General features: G+C 37.9%; 1 pseudogene; it reads left to right on the top strand.

Annotated features, from left to right (window-relative positions):
* Positions 1–3,356: 3,356 nt before the first annotated feature.
* Positions 3,357–4,649, top strand: LOC107620475 (cyclin-D3-1-like; annotated as a pseudogene).
* Positions 4,650–16,956: the final 12,307 nt, after the last annotated feature.

The raw sequence follows: 16,956 nt of genomic DNA on the forward strand, positions 1-16,956 counted from the left end.
CCTTTGCCTCTGAGGTTTAGACTTTCGTTGTAACAGCGGCGCGCTATTTTCTGGTCTTCTTTTATCGTAGCAATTCCTTCTGTAGTTGGGAACTTCATGCATAGATATGAAGTTGAGACTACTGCAGCGAGCTGATTTAGCATTGTCCGACCTATTAGGGCATTGTAAGATGAACTCATGTCATTCACGATGTAGTCTATGTTGAGTGTCCTTGACCGGTTTCCTTTTCCAAAGGTTGTGTGTAGTGAGATGTATCCAAGTGGTTGGATTGGAGTGTCACCTAGTCCAAATAAGTTGTTCGGGTATGCTCTGAGCTCTTTTTCCTCTAGGCCAAGTTTGTCGAAGGCGGTTTTAAACAAGATATCAGCCAAGCTTCCTTGATCCACCAGTGTGCGGTAAAGGTTAGCGTTGGCCAATATGATAGTGATGACCATGGGATCGTCGTGTCCCGAGATGATACCAGCCGCGTCCTCTTTAGTGAAAGTTATAGTAGGGATGTCGGGTGCTTTTTCTCCTTCCTTGACGTGATATACTTCTTTTAGGTGTCTTTTGCGAGATGATTTGGAGATTTCTCCTCCTGTAAATCCTCCATGTATCATGTGGACATGTCTCTCTGGGGTACGAAGTGGCCGTTTAGTTCATCCAACTTCTTCATCTCTTCTTCTTTTTCTGGGTTCATCTGTTTTGCTAGCTAAGTACCGATCTAGTCTCCCTTCTCTCACCAATTTTTCTATGACATTCTTCAAGTCGAAGCACTCGTTGGTGGGATGTCCATAGATTCGATGGTATTCACAATATTCTGTCCGATTTTTGCCTCTTTTTTTGCTTTTAATTGCTCGAGGTGGTGAAATCTTCTCAGTGTGGCATACTTCTCGGTAAACTTCCACAAGAGACACCCGAAGGGAGGGTGTAATTGTGGTATTTCTTAATCTTCTCTCCGTGTTGGTCTTCTTTTTTCTTGGACTCTTTATCCTTATCCCGAGATGAGTAGGAGAATCCGGATTTTGAGGTCTCTCCTATTCGGGAGTTTTCCTCCATGTTGATGTATTTCTCTGCTTGTTCTTGCACTTCATTTAGAGATGTGGGATGTTTCTTTGATATGGAGTGACTAAAAGGTCCCTCTCGTAGGCCATTGATGAGGCCCATAATGGCTGCTTCTGTTGGCAGACTCTGTATGTCCAAACATGCTTTGTTGAATCTTTCCATATAGTTGCGAAGACTTTCCCGATCTCCTTGCTTGATCCCCAATAAGCTTGGGGAGTGGTTGGTTTTGTCCTTCTGTATGGAGAATCTGGCAAGAAATTTTTTGGCTAGGTCATCGAAACTTGTGATGGATCTTGGGGGCAGACTGTCGAATCACTTAATTTCTGTTTTTGTTAGGGTTGTTGGGAAGGCTTTGCATCGAATAGCGTCTGATGCATCGGTGAGGTACATTCTGCTTTTGAAATTACTGAGATGATGGCTTGGATCTGATGTGCCGTCGTAGGGGTCAGGAGCTTTGAAGTCCTTTGGGACTTTGGCTTTCATAATCTCTTTAGTGAATGGGTTGTGATCTTTGCAGGGGTTATCTGCATGACTGGATTGTGTAGTCTTGGTTTTTAGATCGGCTTCGAGTTTTAGGAGTTTATCCTCCAACTCTCGGCGTCGCCTAGTTTCTCTCTGGAGGTATCTTTCAGCTTCCCATTGATGTTCGGCCTCTTTTTCGAGCTGTTTGAGGTAATCTTGTTGAGCTTGTAGGGCCTCCATAATTTCTGTGTTTGGAGATTTCTTGTCTTTGTTTGGTTGAGGCGTATCCTTTGGTGTGGTGTCCGCGTTCTTGTGCGGCATCCTGTCTTCTAGATCAGAGTCGTGGTCATTGTCAAGGTTGTCCGCCATGATGGTGGGATAACTTCTAGGTTCCCCGGCAATGGTGCCAATGTTCCGAGGGTTACCTGAAACTGGAGGTCGATCTCGGACGAGATCTTCTGTGCTGGTCGGTGCTGATGTGTCCGACTTGTGGGTGGTGCTGATCCTTCGTCACCGGAGGGTGGTGGTACCTGCAAGGGACTCCGATGCTTAAGTTAGCAAGGGTATTAAGTAGGTTTTTAGTAGAATCAGAGTATGAGTTATACCTGGGTACTCCAGTGTATTTATAGTAGAGTGGGCTGACCTTTCTAGATAAGATAAGTTAGTTATCTTATCTTTATCTTTAAGGGAAGTCATCTTATCTTCAGGGGAACCGCCCTTATTTTTCTAGGCTTTAATTGCCTTTAGGTTGGGCTGTGTCCCTTAGTTTGGGCCTTCTTGGGCCCTTGTAGCGATTTGGCCGACCTCTTTTAGAGAAGAGGTCGGGAAGCTGACCTGAAGAGGTCGGTTGCTTTGCCTTCGATCTCCTCAGGTCGGATAGCTCGACCCAGGGTATGAACAGTGCTAGTCCCTTAGACTTTTTTCTTAAATTTGTTTGGGAAAAGTCTATGTTTGCATTGTATCATTTTTCAGAGTTAACTATGTTTGATTATAATAATATAAAAATATTTTTTATTTATTACATAAAAATATTTTTTTAAAATCTTAAAAAATTTTAAATTATAGCCTTTACTAAAAATTTATTAACTACACTAAAAAGTAAATTTTTTTATAAACTTAATAACGTCCAAACACCCACTTATACACATTATGAAGTAAAGTTACTAAAGTGTGTTGCACCTTCATTATTTATAAAAATATTAAATTAGCATGCGAATTTGACTAACAGCAGACCGTGGGGACTGGCGTGAAAAAATGGTTTAAAATGGCATTTATGCCATAATTAATTTGCATAAAATGGCAATTTTGAGAGATTTGGGCGTTTTTAACCGCCATTATTGGTGCCCATTATTTAAAATAATCCAAACTCTTATTCAACCCTAAAATTACACACCAAAACAAAAACGACACCGCCATTGTGTTAGAGGAAGGACGAAAATAACGTTGTCACTGCGATCTGCTCCGGCGACGATCTGCTCTAATGCTGATCTTCTCAGCGGCGTTCTCCTCCGACTAGAATCTCCTTTCCATCGAGATTCTGTTTTGTGAACCGAAACTCTCTCCTTATCTCCTTTAGTGACGATCTCTCCAGCGATGATCTCCTACGGCGATGTTCTCCTCCGGCGGCGCGTTCTCCTCCTCTGTCAAGATTTTTTCCAGATTTGTGAGCTTCTCCTCCTTTTTCGAGCTTATGCTTTGCTAGCTTCTCCTCATGCATTAACGTGCCTTCTCCTCCTCGATCTATTTCTCAGTTTGCGTTCTAACTTCTCGCCTCTAGATCTGTAACTAAATTCACATCCTCTTGTTCTAATTACTTCAATGATTGCAGGAATGATGCATAGGACGGATCAATGGCGGTGTGAATTTGATTCACAAACATTTAGAAATAATGCACTGATTGCACTCTATGTGTTTGTTATTTTGCTTCTTAGAAATTATTTCTGTTAGTACTATATTTGGTTGTATCTCCTGGTTTAAGGCTTGGAGTTTGTTCTTTGTTGCAATTGAGTTTCAAGGATTTCGTGATTTAACTTGAATTCTGCTTGTTTAAAACTGGATACGTTATTGGTTGCTTGAATTTTTTCTATGTTTCAATTATTGATTGCATTTGGTGCTTCTTGGAAGAAGGATCAAACATTGTTAACGCTGTTGGTCGCCAAGGTTGCCTAGGTAAATACTTAACTTTCTATTTGCCTGTGTATGTCTAGTTAAGTTTTAATTCTCATGTTAAACAAGTATTCATTAATACTGCTACTTCATATGATGAGGAACACATAGATTCTTTGTATTGCTCAGAACCACATTATTTTGATGATGAGGAACATGATCATGTGTTTCTAGAACAAGACATGTTGTGTGATGATTCAGAGTTGAAAACTCTTGTATCAAAATAACAAGAACAAGAGAATAATGGAAGAAGAAGCAACCATGGTTGAAAACTTTTTCATTCTCTACTCTCACAGCTTCTCTTGCTATTAACTACCTTCACAGATTCCTCTTCACCTTCACCGTGAAGAAGAAGCAGTCATGGTTGACTTATCTTGCTACAGTTGCTTGCATCTCTCTTGCTGCTAAAATGGAAGAGACACAAGTTTCACTTCCTCTTGATTTACAAGTATGATTAATAATAATAATAATAATAATAATAATAATAATAATAATAATAATAATAATAATAATAATAATAATAATAATAATAATAATAATACATTTTATTAATAATAAAATTTGATTTATGAAAATATGTGTAGGTGGAAGACAACAAATATGTGTTTGAGGCAAAAATAATAAAGAAAATGGAGATTTTGGTACTTTCAACTCTTGAGTGAAAGATGAATCCACCAACACCTCTCTCTTTCATTGTTCATATCACAAGAAGACTTAAATGTTTTTAGTTCCTCAACACATGTCAATCTCTTATTCTTTTTCTCTTACCAGGTAATAATTAATCTCTTTCTTTAATTTCTATATATACATTTCTTCAACTTTTGATATTTATTTATTTATTTTTAATGCAGATTTCAGGTTTATTGGTTATCTTCCTTCTGTGTTGGCAACTGCTACAATGATGCATGTAGTTAACAATAATATGGAGCCTTGTTGCATCTGATTACCAAAATCAGTTCTTGGGTATTCTTGTTTAAAGACCTGCTTATTACTTCAACACACTTTTGAAAATTTCTATAAATGATAAAGGAGTCAATTAGAGGTTAGTTAGGAAGCTATATATGTTATATCACTACTACATTTTGAGCATTTGGTAACATTTATTGCTTAACATTTGTTAAAGTATTAGTGATTATTATAAAATTATATATAAAGTAACATTTATAATGAAATGCTAGTAAATATATATAATTTTTTAAAAAAACTTAAAAAATGTTACCTATTCTAATCCTGGAAATCAAAATCGGAGACTACCCTAATTGCTGAACGGAAGAAAGATTAGGGAACCTGCTCCAAATCTCGTTCTCCTTCACACTCTCGCTCTCAATCTCTGCTTCACACTCTCGCTCTCCTCTGCTCCTTGAATCTCTCTCTCATTTCAACAAATTCTAGGGTTGGGTTTGTTATTCTCTGTTTTAAGGTGAGTGATAAACCCATATTTCATGAGTTATTTTGTGCTTAGTTTGAGTGATTTATTCAATCCTTCACCCACTTATTCATATTAATTGCATGGTTTTACTTTCCCTTCCTTATTATGTGATGTATGTGAAAAACATGTTTCCTAAGCTTTAAAATTAATTATTTTAATTACATTTACTTCCATTCGATGTCGTGATTAGTGTGTTGAGTAGTTTCAGATTTTCTAAGGCAGAATGACTAAAAGGATGGAAAAGGAAACGTACAAAAATGGAAGAAAAGTGCGAAACGGAGTTTTGAAGAAACTGGCATCCACGCGATCGCATGGACGACGCGATCGCGTGCCAGAAGCGAAGAAGCAGCGACACGGCCGCATGACTGACGTGACCGCGCGCCTTAAGTAGAACGCATACGACGCAGACGCGTGACTGACGCGACTGCGTGGCAAGGAAAAGCTCCAAATGACGCGACCGCGTGACCCACGCGGACGCGTGACAGAGGCCACGTATCAGAATCAGAATACGCCCCCAGCGATTTCTGAAGCCCTTTTGGCCCATATCCAAGTGCAGAACACACAGACTAGAGGCTATAAAAGTGGGGGAATGCATCCATTCAAAAGGGAGCTCGCATCCTTACTACTTTCCATGATTTAGATTTAGTTTGAGAGAGGTTCTCTCCCCTCTCTCTTAGGATTAGGATTTAGGACTTCTCTTAGTTTTTAAGAGTGACTCTCGATCCAGGTTTTATGTTTCTTGTTTTAAGCTTCCCTTTTCACTTTTATTTATTTATTCCAGCACTTAAGTTGATCATTTACTTTTATAATTTAATTTATGAATTATTCCATGTTACAGATTGTTATTTGAATTAATGATATTTGAGGTATTTCAGTTATTGATTGCTTTCTCTTTAATTTGTGTTACCATTGCTTTCCATCTAAGGATATTTTTATTCCAGCAATTTTACTTTTTCCCCTTTTGGTCTTGGTTAAGAAATCAGTAACTCAACATTATCAAACTCAACATAACTGATAATCGCTATCTTGCTAATTGAACAGAACTTCAATAATCCCAACTTTTCTTAGGAATTAAATAGGATTCGAAGGACAAACTAATTAGTCCCTTGACTTTCCTTTGCTTTAGTAAAGGTTAACTAAATGGAATTTAGATTCAACTTTCATTATTGTTGAGAGAGATAATTAAGTTGGACTTCCAATTTCTCTTACCTTGCCAGAAGTTTGTTTTACAGTATTTATTTATTTTAATTGCCATCTACTTTACTTGTCATTTAAATCACTTGCTTCTCACCTTCTAAACCCCGATTACAACCTTTATAGCCAATAATAAGAACATACTTCCTTGCAGTTCCTTGAGAAGACGACCCGAGGTTTGAATACTCGGTTAACAATTTTTAAAGGGGTTTGTTACTTGTGACACCCAAAACGTTTGTACGAAGAGATTTCTGTCGATTTAGAGACTATATCTACAATGCGACTGTTTTTATGAACTTCTTTACTGGCAAAAATCCTAACGTCAAAATGGCGCCGTTGCCGGGGAACTGCTAACGTGTGCCTTATTATTGGTTATTGTAAATATTTTTCTTTTACCTGTTTATTTATTTCTGTTTTTCCTTTTTTTTATTTTTCATTTGTTATCATGAACTCTCACCCCTCTCGCTTTGAGTTTGGTTCTAACTTTGTTGAAGGAAATAGAAGTTACAGCAGGAATATGCATCAAGGTCAGACCAATCAAGGATGGATGGAGCCAAGAGGATCTAATCAACCCTTTAGGCAGCAACACCCTCCGAGATATCCTGGACAAAGACCATTCTACCGTGCATACCCAGCTAAAAGATGTGGTGGACAACCTTGTAACTACCGACAAGCCCCACCCCGTGCATATAAACCATCCTTTCAACATAACCTCGAACCACCACACTCACAAGCTTCTCTTCACCATTCGCTACCATATGATCCTTCCTTACCCCAGTACCAATCCAATCACTCCCAATCACCACCACTTTCCTATGTATCATGCCCAAGTCCAGCAACCCGAGAAGCAGAGGTTCGCCTAAACGAAACAGTAAATAAACTTCAAACAACCATTCGACAACTGGAGCAAACAATAATTCAATGGGTTTCTAGGCGCTCAAATACACAAGGATCAGCCACAGCCCCATGTGAACAGTCTAACGAAGAGCGTAGCATGAAGGAGATACCAGAAACTCCAGTGGACAAGACAGAGAATGAATTCGTACTAGAACAAGTAGAAGAAGCTGTCATTGTTCAAGAAGAAGAGTTGGTTGAAGATCTAGGAGATGCTGAACCTCCATGGGAATCCAGAACTGAGGAGAACTCCGTCATGGACGCTACAGTTGATGCTAAGGAGGATATTGTACAATCTCCAAGGCAAGTTGTTTATGAAGAATCAGACGGAATAACCCAGGACACAGATTCCCTTGATGATGATAGTCACAAGTCTAGCTCTCTTAGTAATAAACTTGCATCCGCAAGTGAATTCTCTGAAATTGAAGAATCTTCCCCAGATGAATATGAAGATGATGCAGAGGTAGATTTCTCTCAACCTCCAATCTATGACTCAAGTGATGAGGAAGACATAGAAGACTTTGACCAGGACACAGATACAATTGTAGAACCTTGCAAGGAAGTGGAGGAATTCACGGAAGAGCACAAGGGAGTAGAACTTGCAGAACCACCGGAAACACCTATTCCAAGGCCATTACCACCTAATACAAGCTTCAAGTGGGTACAATTCTTAACCTATAACTTTACTTATTCACTTGAATATGGTTTGCTTGAAACAGATGGCCAGCTTAGAGCTCTCTGCGGCTTTAAGAGTAAGAGGGAAATGGCTCCTACTCAGAGTTGGTGCACAAGGTTCAATAAGGTTCCACGCTTCACCTCGAAGTACACGGATTGGTATCATGCTCAATTGCATGGATCACAGAGAACGTTTGGTCACCATGGTGAGATTCTACTCTTTAAACCGCCCGGATGGAGACATGTAGATCAAAACGGAGGCGGATTTAATAGCAAAGCTTGGGATCCTAGAATCTATTCTGACATTCGTCACCCCGGGAGCCTGAAAATTTGTCTGAAGCTGCTCAGATGCTTTATATGCCTAGTATGGGACCCCAGAGGCTATTGGCATTCCAAGCACTGGTGGAGATTTTTGGACGAATTTAAACATAAGCCGCCATAGCAGGAAGCTCCTCCAATGTCCAACTTAAGGACTTTAACTAAAAGTGCTAGGTGGGAGACAACCCACCATGGTATGGTCGCTTCTTTTTCAATTTATTTCTTGTTAATTGCTTTCATTTTTATTTCCTTTTCATTTTACTTCATTGAACCTGGAATCATGCATAGCATTCATGTTAATCATTGCATTCTGCATTTATCATACATATAAAAAAAAGGGGTGCACGACGCAACCGCATGCCCCGTGCGATCGCGTCATATGGCGAAAACACTATCCACGCGGCCGCGTGACCTGGAGATCGGTGTAAACATCCAACGTCCAGAAAGTTAGGCTGGAATCGTGCGGCCCTTGTGCGTTTTGCACAAATTGGCCCACGCGATCGCATGCCCCATGCGATCGCGTCACTTGCACAATACCAATCCCACGCGACCGCGTGAGCGACGCGATCGCGTTGCATGGATTGCACATCACCCCAAAAGGAGACAGAGAGTTGCGCTGAAACGGTGCTGGAGTTGTGCGTTTAGCACAAATTCCAGCGACGCGATCGCGCGACCCACGCGATCGCGTCATCCCCTTTCCCACTCCTTTCATGCGATCGCGCGACCCACGCGATCGCGTCACCCCCATTTTCACACCCACCACGCGACCGCGTCCCCCATGCGATCGCGTGGATTTGAAAATATAACCCCCCAACCACGCAAACCCTATCAGTCGCGCAGCCCCTACCCCCTAACAGCAGCAACCGTCGTGCCCACCGTCGCCAGCTGCCGGCCGGACGTCACCGCCAACCACCGTGCTAACCACTGGATGCCACCATCACCACCACCCAACCACCTTCCTGCCTACTCTCCTTATTCAGCCTTCCAGGTTCCGCAACACGCAATCCCTTTTATCCGTTCGTAGTTTATTCTTATTTTTCCGTTTTTGTTCATGTTAGGATAGTTAGATATGCATGTTGTAGTGGATTTTAGGTTGTTAGGTAGATTAGACTGTGGTTAGTGGCTCTAGGTCTGTTTATTTGCACTGTTCTTGCTTCTGTTTTATCATATTTGCAAATCTGCTGTTGCTGTAATCTTGTTCATATGCTGTATTTCTGGTATATTGCTGCTCTTTACATTGAATTTTCATGTTTATCTTATATATATGTACCTGCAGCTTGACTTTTTAATTCATATGAACTGCCTTGTTAAGATTTGTTGGCCATGAATTGATTAAATTCCTAATGTTAAGATCTACTTAATTCAATCCCGAGAATCCCGAAGAGGATACTGGTGATTTCAGAATTGCATCTCCAGTTGCTAAGGCGCTCCTTTTTCTTTCCCGGCTTCATTTCCGAAATTCATTTAGTTATCCTAGCAATATTTTGCACTAGAAAGCAAAGTGTTAGTAGTTAGTAACTAGAATGAGAGAAGCAAGACTTGGATATGATGTGACATGTTACGACTATTGTGATATGATATTGTCATGCCTGTTCTATTTCTGTTTCTGTGTGTTTGTAAACTTAACTAGTTAACTAACCAATTTTGAGTTTTTGCTATGGAGACAGCAATGACATGAATAATGTTCAGCTAAATGATGATGTTCTTGGCCTGATTGTGTTCAAATCAGACCTCCATGACCCTTCTTCATCTCTTGCTTCATGGAAAGATGATTCAAGTGCTTGTTCATGGAACCGGGTTCAATGCAATCCAGCAACAGGAAGAGTCACTGAGATCAATCTTGCTGGGTTGGGATTATCTGGAAGAATTGGAAAAGGCCTTGAGAAATTGCAGCATCTAATGGTATTGTCTCTTTCTCATAACAATTTCAACTTACTCCTTCACTTACACTTTCCAACACCATTCAGAATCTTAATCTAAGTCACAATGACTTCTCTGTCAAATACCAACTTCATTTCTCAACATGAGTTCAATTAGGTCTCTTGATCTTTCTCACAACTCATTCTCAGGACATATCCCTCAAAGTTTCTTTGATAGTTATAATTTTCTTCACTACTTTTCTTTTTCCAATAACATGTTTGAAGGAGGAATCTTTAGATGTTCTTCATTGAATAGCATTGATCTTTCGAATAACCGTTTCGCTGGCTATATTGATTTTGCTGTTGTTTGGTCATTGAGTAGGCTTAGGCAACTGGATTTTTCCAGCAATGCCTTATCAGTTTCGAATTGAAGGTTAATGACCCAATATTTTTGAGATTCTTTTCATGAGTTTTCTTTTTATCTAATTTTTTCTGCTCAAGCATGCAGGACAAAAATAAAGGCCAAAAGTTTAAAATAAAGTAAGTTTGAACTACTAATTCACAAGCTCATATGTTGCTCTTTTTATGCTCGTACCTTAGATTAGATTATATATTTATCTCTTTCAATGTTGCTGATTTGTAGCAAGGATGAAGAAGACGAGATCATTGTAAATGTGAAGTGCCACTATGCTTAAGCAGAAACTGGTAATTGCATTTTTAATCTTGGTAATTGTGCAATTACAAAAGTAAATGTATAGAGTTGAAGACATCAATCTTTATCCTATTAAAATTTGTTGTGACTTTTAATTGAACTGTGTAACATCCTTTTTTTTAATTGGCATATTTGCATCCTTTTTAAGCTTAACGGTGTTTGTTGCGCCTCCGTGTTCTGTTCTTGTTTCCCTCCATTGCTGATTTACTTTTGAGGTGCTATAAATGGCAATTCCATAACGGAAGCTCAACAAATTGTAGGAGAATCTACACAGATTATAAGGGGAATCCTGATAAAAACCCGTTACTCATCAACACAAGAAGTAACAGTCTTCCTTTTGTCAGTTTTCTCTCTATGTTTCAAATATTCATTTCAATTTCTATGCTTTGTTCCACTAGAAATAAGTTTACTTCACGGCACGGTCACAATCTGATGAGCTTTATAGTTTGCCCTTTTTCTTTCTTACTCATGCTAAAAAGATGTATCTTTTATTTTTATTTTTATTTTGAAGAAGTATAAGGGTCTCTTGTTGGATTTTCGCTCTCAAATTTTGTATACAACTTATCTATTTGTATATATGAGTTTTAGACTTGAGTTCTGTTGGGTTTGAATTTTTCTTGTGTTTTAGATTGTAATAAGTGTAAGTACTAGCATAGAAATTACATTTTCAGTATATAACTCATGCTAAATGAATGAAGTTCTTGTTTGAAATAATTAAATTAAATTTGGGTTCTAAATCTCATGTCATGCCATTTCAAGGTTCATTTATTGCTCTTCTGCTGGTGTCTATCTCAAATCTGATCTATTGCCTCATGTCGAGGTCAGTTTACACTTTACAAACATTCTGTATTAGTGCAAGATCCAGAAAAGGATCACACCTGAAGGATGTTAATTGAATACTAATACTTTTTAAGAAAAAATGATAGGTTGATGCAGTTGATCCAAAGAGCAGGCATAAGGGAAAGCTTGAGACAGAGAACTTGCTGCAATCAAGAGGTGTTAACTGGACTTCATTAAGGCTCTCATTTCTAAGGTAGCATCCTCATCCTCCATATTTACTATTAGTATTTAGTACTACTACACTACCCTGTATCTGATTTGCAACTTACAACTACATTTCGACTCCATTCTAGTGCTAAGTGCTAACTTACTTTAATTACAGTAATTAATTAATAATTAATTGTTAGTACTCCTTATATAATTGAGCTGCTCCATTTTCATTGAATATTATATATATGCTATTGTTTGTGGTAATCAAAATTGATTTTGTCATTTTATGGTTTGTATTTGGTTCTACTCATCACGTGCACGGCAACACCTTAACTGCAACTGTGATTTTTGATGAAATTCCAGAAGACATTAAAAAGGTTTTCTTAACGGGTGCTACTTCCAAGCTCGGCAGAGCTATTACGTTTTATCTCTGTCGAAAGAAAGTTAAAGTTTTGGTAATAAGCTTTTTCATTTATTCTCAATCTGTTACTGCCTCACATCTTACAATTTTCATTATTAGTGTTTTAAATAAAGGTAAATTAAATTTATAATATCAATATGTCATTAATTAGTTGTACCTCTTAGTAATCAAAATATGGTAATTAAATAAAATGAAGTTATTAACATACACTCACAAGAATTTGAGTGTATATGTTTAGAGCAACGCTGATTGATTTTCATAATTTAGCACAATATAGGATATGCTAAGTTATATATTTTGTGTTTATTTTGTTAGTAAATATATTTTATATAAAAACATTCATAATATAAAAAAATAAATATATCTATTTTATGGAAAATAAATAGTATTTAAGTGTTATATACAAAAAATAAATATTTATGAAATGTGTTGAAATGAGAAGGAACTGAAACTGAAAGTTTTTATTGACTACAAAGGATAAAAGTCTTTAGCTATATCCTCTTATATTTTTGCTCTTTATTCTTTCTTGATATTGTCCCTTTTTTATTCTATCTTAATTTGTTTTTAAAATGGTTGAGACTAGTTGACAATAAACAGTTATATTTTACAAATCTTTTGGTGATTTACTCTTTTAAAGATTAATAATAAACTTTCTAACTACATTAATACAGAGGAATAGGACCACGATTACTACTAACCCAACATGATATATATTATATACCTAATATTTTTTATTTAATTCACTATTAATTTTTAATCTTTTATACTAAAATATTGACTCAATAGTATTTTTCAAAATTTATATCAATAAGCTATACGTTTCTTTTTCTTATTGGTGTCTCAATAAGTTACATTCTATTTACAGAGATAGAGATTTTTTTTTGTCTAATTTAGCACATTCAAACCTTTTTAATCCAAAAATTATTTGCAGCCATGCATATTTATATACTTAAAAATTAATCCTGTGATTCTGGTTTATATACTCAAGCCAACTGCTAAATATAAAGGTTCCTGATGTTTATTACACTTATTACACTTGTATAGAGGATAGGAAAGCTCATTTGAAAGTTCGATGAGTGATCCACAACTTTAAACTGTTATGGACTTTGCCACTCAATTCACTACTAGTTTGTCTTATATTACTTTTCTTGTAGTTTTTTATCTCCTTCTTTACTATCATTGATCAAAGAAACAAACATAGGAATTTATTTGCTAGTATATATAATATTTGGAAGTTAGACATGTATGACTGTCTTGAGTGATAAGAAAGGTTCCATTTCCATTTCTTGCATCATTCTCCACTTGAGTATATACATAAGCTGCTAGTTATTCTACTCTCTGGTCTTTACTGAAGTTGAAATTGCTACAATGAATTACTGGTGAAATTCAGTGTTCAATCTCCACTTGAATACTTGATCCTCTCAATTCTATAGAGAATTCTTACATGACTTAATAAAAAAACAAAAATTAGCATGCTGTACTTGTCGTTTTCCCTGTATTTGCCATTGATTACAATTTTCTGATAGCTTTGGCGAAGAATTAGTTGAGGACTCCAGAAATAGAAAGATTTCAATTACTTTTACTATTTTCAATGTAATTTTTTTCTTATGGTTCCTTAATCAGTGCCATTAAGGGCACTAAAAAGATAACAAATAAAAAATAAATGTTATACCTCTGTAGAAGCTCATTATGCTGCTGTGTATGAGCTATAGAAAGTTTCTTCTTTGTAAATGCTACAATTTACGGCCTATTATGTCTAGCTGAGGGAATAAGTAGCTTAAATTTCAGTTGGCATATAAAAATTTCAGGGTTTGAAAGGTAAATTCAGCGTGCTTGCTGTATTCGGAGAAGTAGAAAAGAAGAATGTATGGATTGCAATCTTTGACGTGGAGGATCCGAGATCAAAAGTCCCACATTATAAAGGAAAGTTTTCGAAATCTCTCCTGAACTAGTCGTCACAGCGATGAGCTAGTCAAGCAGATAAATACATTTTTCTAGGATTAGTATAAGGATTAAGTTTTTTATGTACATAGTATTACTTTTCCTTTTCTTTTTTATATGGAATGTTCATAGAGTTTAAGTGCTATAAGTATTTTTTTTTCTTTTTTCTTTTTATTTGCATCACGAAACAAACTTGTACAATGATTATTGATTAGTAAAAGAGGCTATAAAAATTTTATTTTGTGAAGTTAATTAAATATTTCATGTTGTAATAATTAATTTTAGTATATTTATATTATGTATAATATAAAATAAAAAAATAGTATAATATAACTAAAAAAATGTTACTAAAGAGCTTTTGTAACATTTTTTAAGTATTACAAAAAATATCTATGGCAATATTTTTTAAAGTGTTACAAAAAATATCTATGGTAACATTTTTTTAAGTGTTACATAAAATATCTATTGTAACATTTTTTAAGTGTTACAAAAAAATCTATGATAACATTTTTTTAAGTGTTATAAAATATATCTATTGTAACATTTCTTTAAGTGTTATTAAGAAAAGTCTATTGTAACATTTCTCATAATATTACTATAAAATATCTATTGTAACTGTTACGGTAGGTAACCGGAGATTGATGGGCTGGATGGCGCTGGTCGGCCCAATCGTCTGAGGGAGGAAGCCTTTGTCAGGGTCTGCGCCTTGGGGGCCTCCGTCCGACTTGTTTGTATGAGTGAATGGGGGGTGGTACCTGCAAAGACACTCCGATGCCTAAGTCAGCAAAGGGGTTAGCAGGTCTAGGGAGTATTGGAACTTAGAGATACCTGAGGGGTGTTAGTGTATTTATAGTGGTGAGCCAATAACCACCGTTGGAGTAGTGCCACTTTTCTAGGGTGTTAACCGTCCCTTTATCTTAGGGAAGTTAAGATATTGCTTCGTGAAGTGGTTAGAGAGATTCTAGGGGTAGTTACTCATTCAAATGAGTGCCTATCTGCCAGTTAATCCTCGTTCTCGACTTCTTTAGAGCAAGTCGTGACTAGGTCCGACTTCGTGGCGGCTAATCTGGCGAAAGGTGAGGCCAACCCTTTGGGTTGGACCTTTTTATTTGGATCCTGGGCCTTATTCGTTGGGCCAGGGTATGAACAGTGCCCCTACTCGAGCCCAATTTCTCTTTAAGATTTAGGTTCGAGTATACTACTCGGGGTTGTAGCCGACTTGTTGGGGGACCGACGTGATGTTCCGAAACTGACGTGACTTTTTGTGACCTTTTGGTTCTGACAGTTACGTCTAATCAAGCGTCGTGTCCGTTAGGGATGTGCGTGGGGATTGATGGTCTTGGTAACGGTGCATTTTCATTAATGACTGCCCCGTTTTTACCATTGTGCCCCCAACGTGCTTATAAATACTTTTTCCTCTCTTTCATTGTTTCGTTTCTGCGATTTTTCAAATTTTCCCCTTCATTCGTTCGTGCTGTGTTGTTGCATCTTCGAAGGCTTTTCGTTTCCTTCTACCCTCGTTTTCGGATAAAGGTTAGTTCTTTTTGTAACGTGCTTTTCTATTTGCATGCCTTCATTTTGTAGATAGGTTGGTTTGTAGACTTCAGTTCCGTACTTCCTCCTTTAGGGACTATGTTTTTGATTTTCCTTTTCTTTTTCCCTTGTAGGTTTTTTGCTACCCTTTTAAGAAAAAGAAATGGCTTCCGTAGATATCCTTTCTCAATGGGTTGATGTCACGGTCCTAGGGGAGGAACCCTCGGTCGATACTGAGTTTATCACCAACCTTCGCACTCATCACATAATTTGTACTTCTGAGGATGACGAGCCGAAGTATGAATTGGTAGTCCCGGGTCCTGAAGACCGGGTTTGCTTTGGGAGAGTCAATGAGGCGGCCCCTCATTTTTTCTTTATGTATGAGTGCATGATCACCCGTTTGGGTGTTTTTCTCCCTTTTTCAAACTTTGAGATATCTGTTTTGCATCACTGCCGAGTTGCCCCTACCCAGCTTCACCCCAACTCTTGGGGTTTTTTGAAAATTTATCAATTTATTAGCCAGGCTTTGGAGTTCCCGACTTCTTTGAAGATTTTTTTCTATCTCTTCCATATGACCAAACCCTTCAGTGGGCTAAACAATAAGCAACAATGGGTGTCTTTTCGAGCCATACAGGGTCGGAGGGTTTTTACCCTTTTTGACGAGTCCTTCCATGACTTCAAAAATTATTTTTTCAAAGTACAAGCTGTAGAGGGTCACCATCCCTTTTTTCTGGATGATAATTCTTCTCCCTGATTTCCTTTATACTGGCTGGAGGCCTCTCCCTGTGAGAAATATGGTCTGGATGACCTGGATGAGGTAGAAGCAGCCATTGTGGGGTTCCTCCGAGAAGTGTGGGGGAGGGCCCCATACTTAGACACAAAAAAGTTTCTCCAGGGGTCTCCGACCTTTGTCCAGGCACAGCTAGGTAGCTTTTATTTGTTTGTTAGATTTCCGACTTGTCTGACTGACTTATCCGACTTGTCTGATTTGTCTGTTATTGTTTTTTCAGATATGGCAAAGGCAAATGCTCAGGAGTCTTACCAAAGGGTCCAGGAGGCTAAAGCAAGATCTCGTGCCAGGACTGGTGGTGTTAGGGCGGTTATCTCTCCTCCTCCTCCTCCTCGGAACGTTGGGACTCCCTCTCAGCCCATCGTAATTTCTTCTTCAACTTTCTCTCAGCTACCCCCCTTTGCTCGACCTTCTTCTGAACCAGAGAACAAGAAGCGCAAGACTTTAGAGTCTGGTTCTTCTGGTGAGGTGAAGGCGGATGCTCTTGCATTCGTCCGAAAGAACATCTATCCTAATGTTCGTATAAGT

This window comes from Arachis ipaensis, chromosome B10 (assembly GCF_059453495.1).
Source record: "Arachis ipaensis isolate K30076 ecotype BB chromosome B10, ASM5945349v1, whole genome shotgun sequence".
In the NCBI taxonomy this organism is placed as follows: domain Eukaryota; kingdom Viridiplantae; phylum Streptophyta; class Magnoliopsida; order Fabales; family Fabaceae; genus Arachis; species Arachis ipaensis.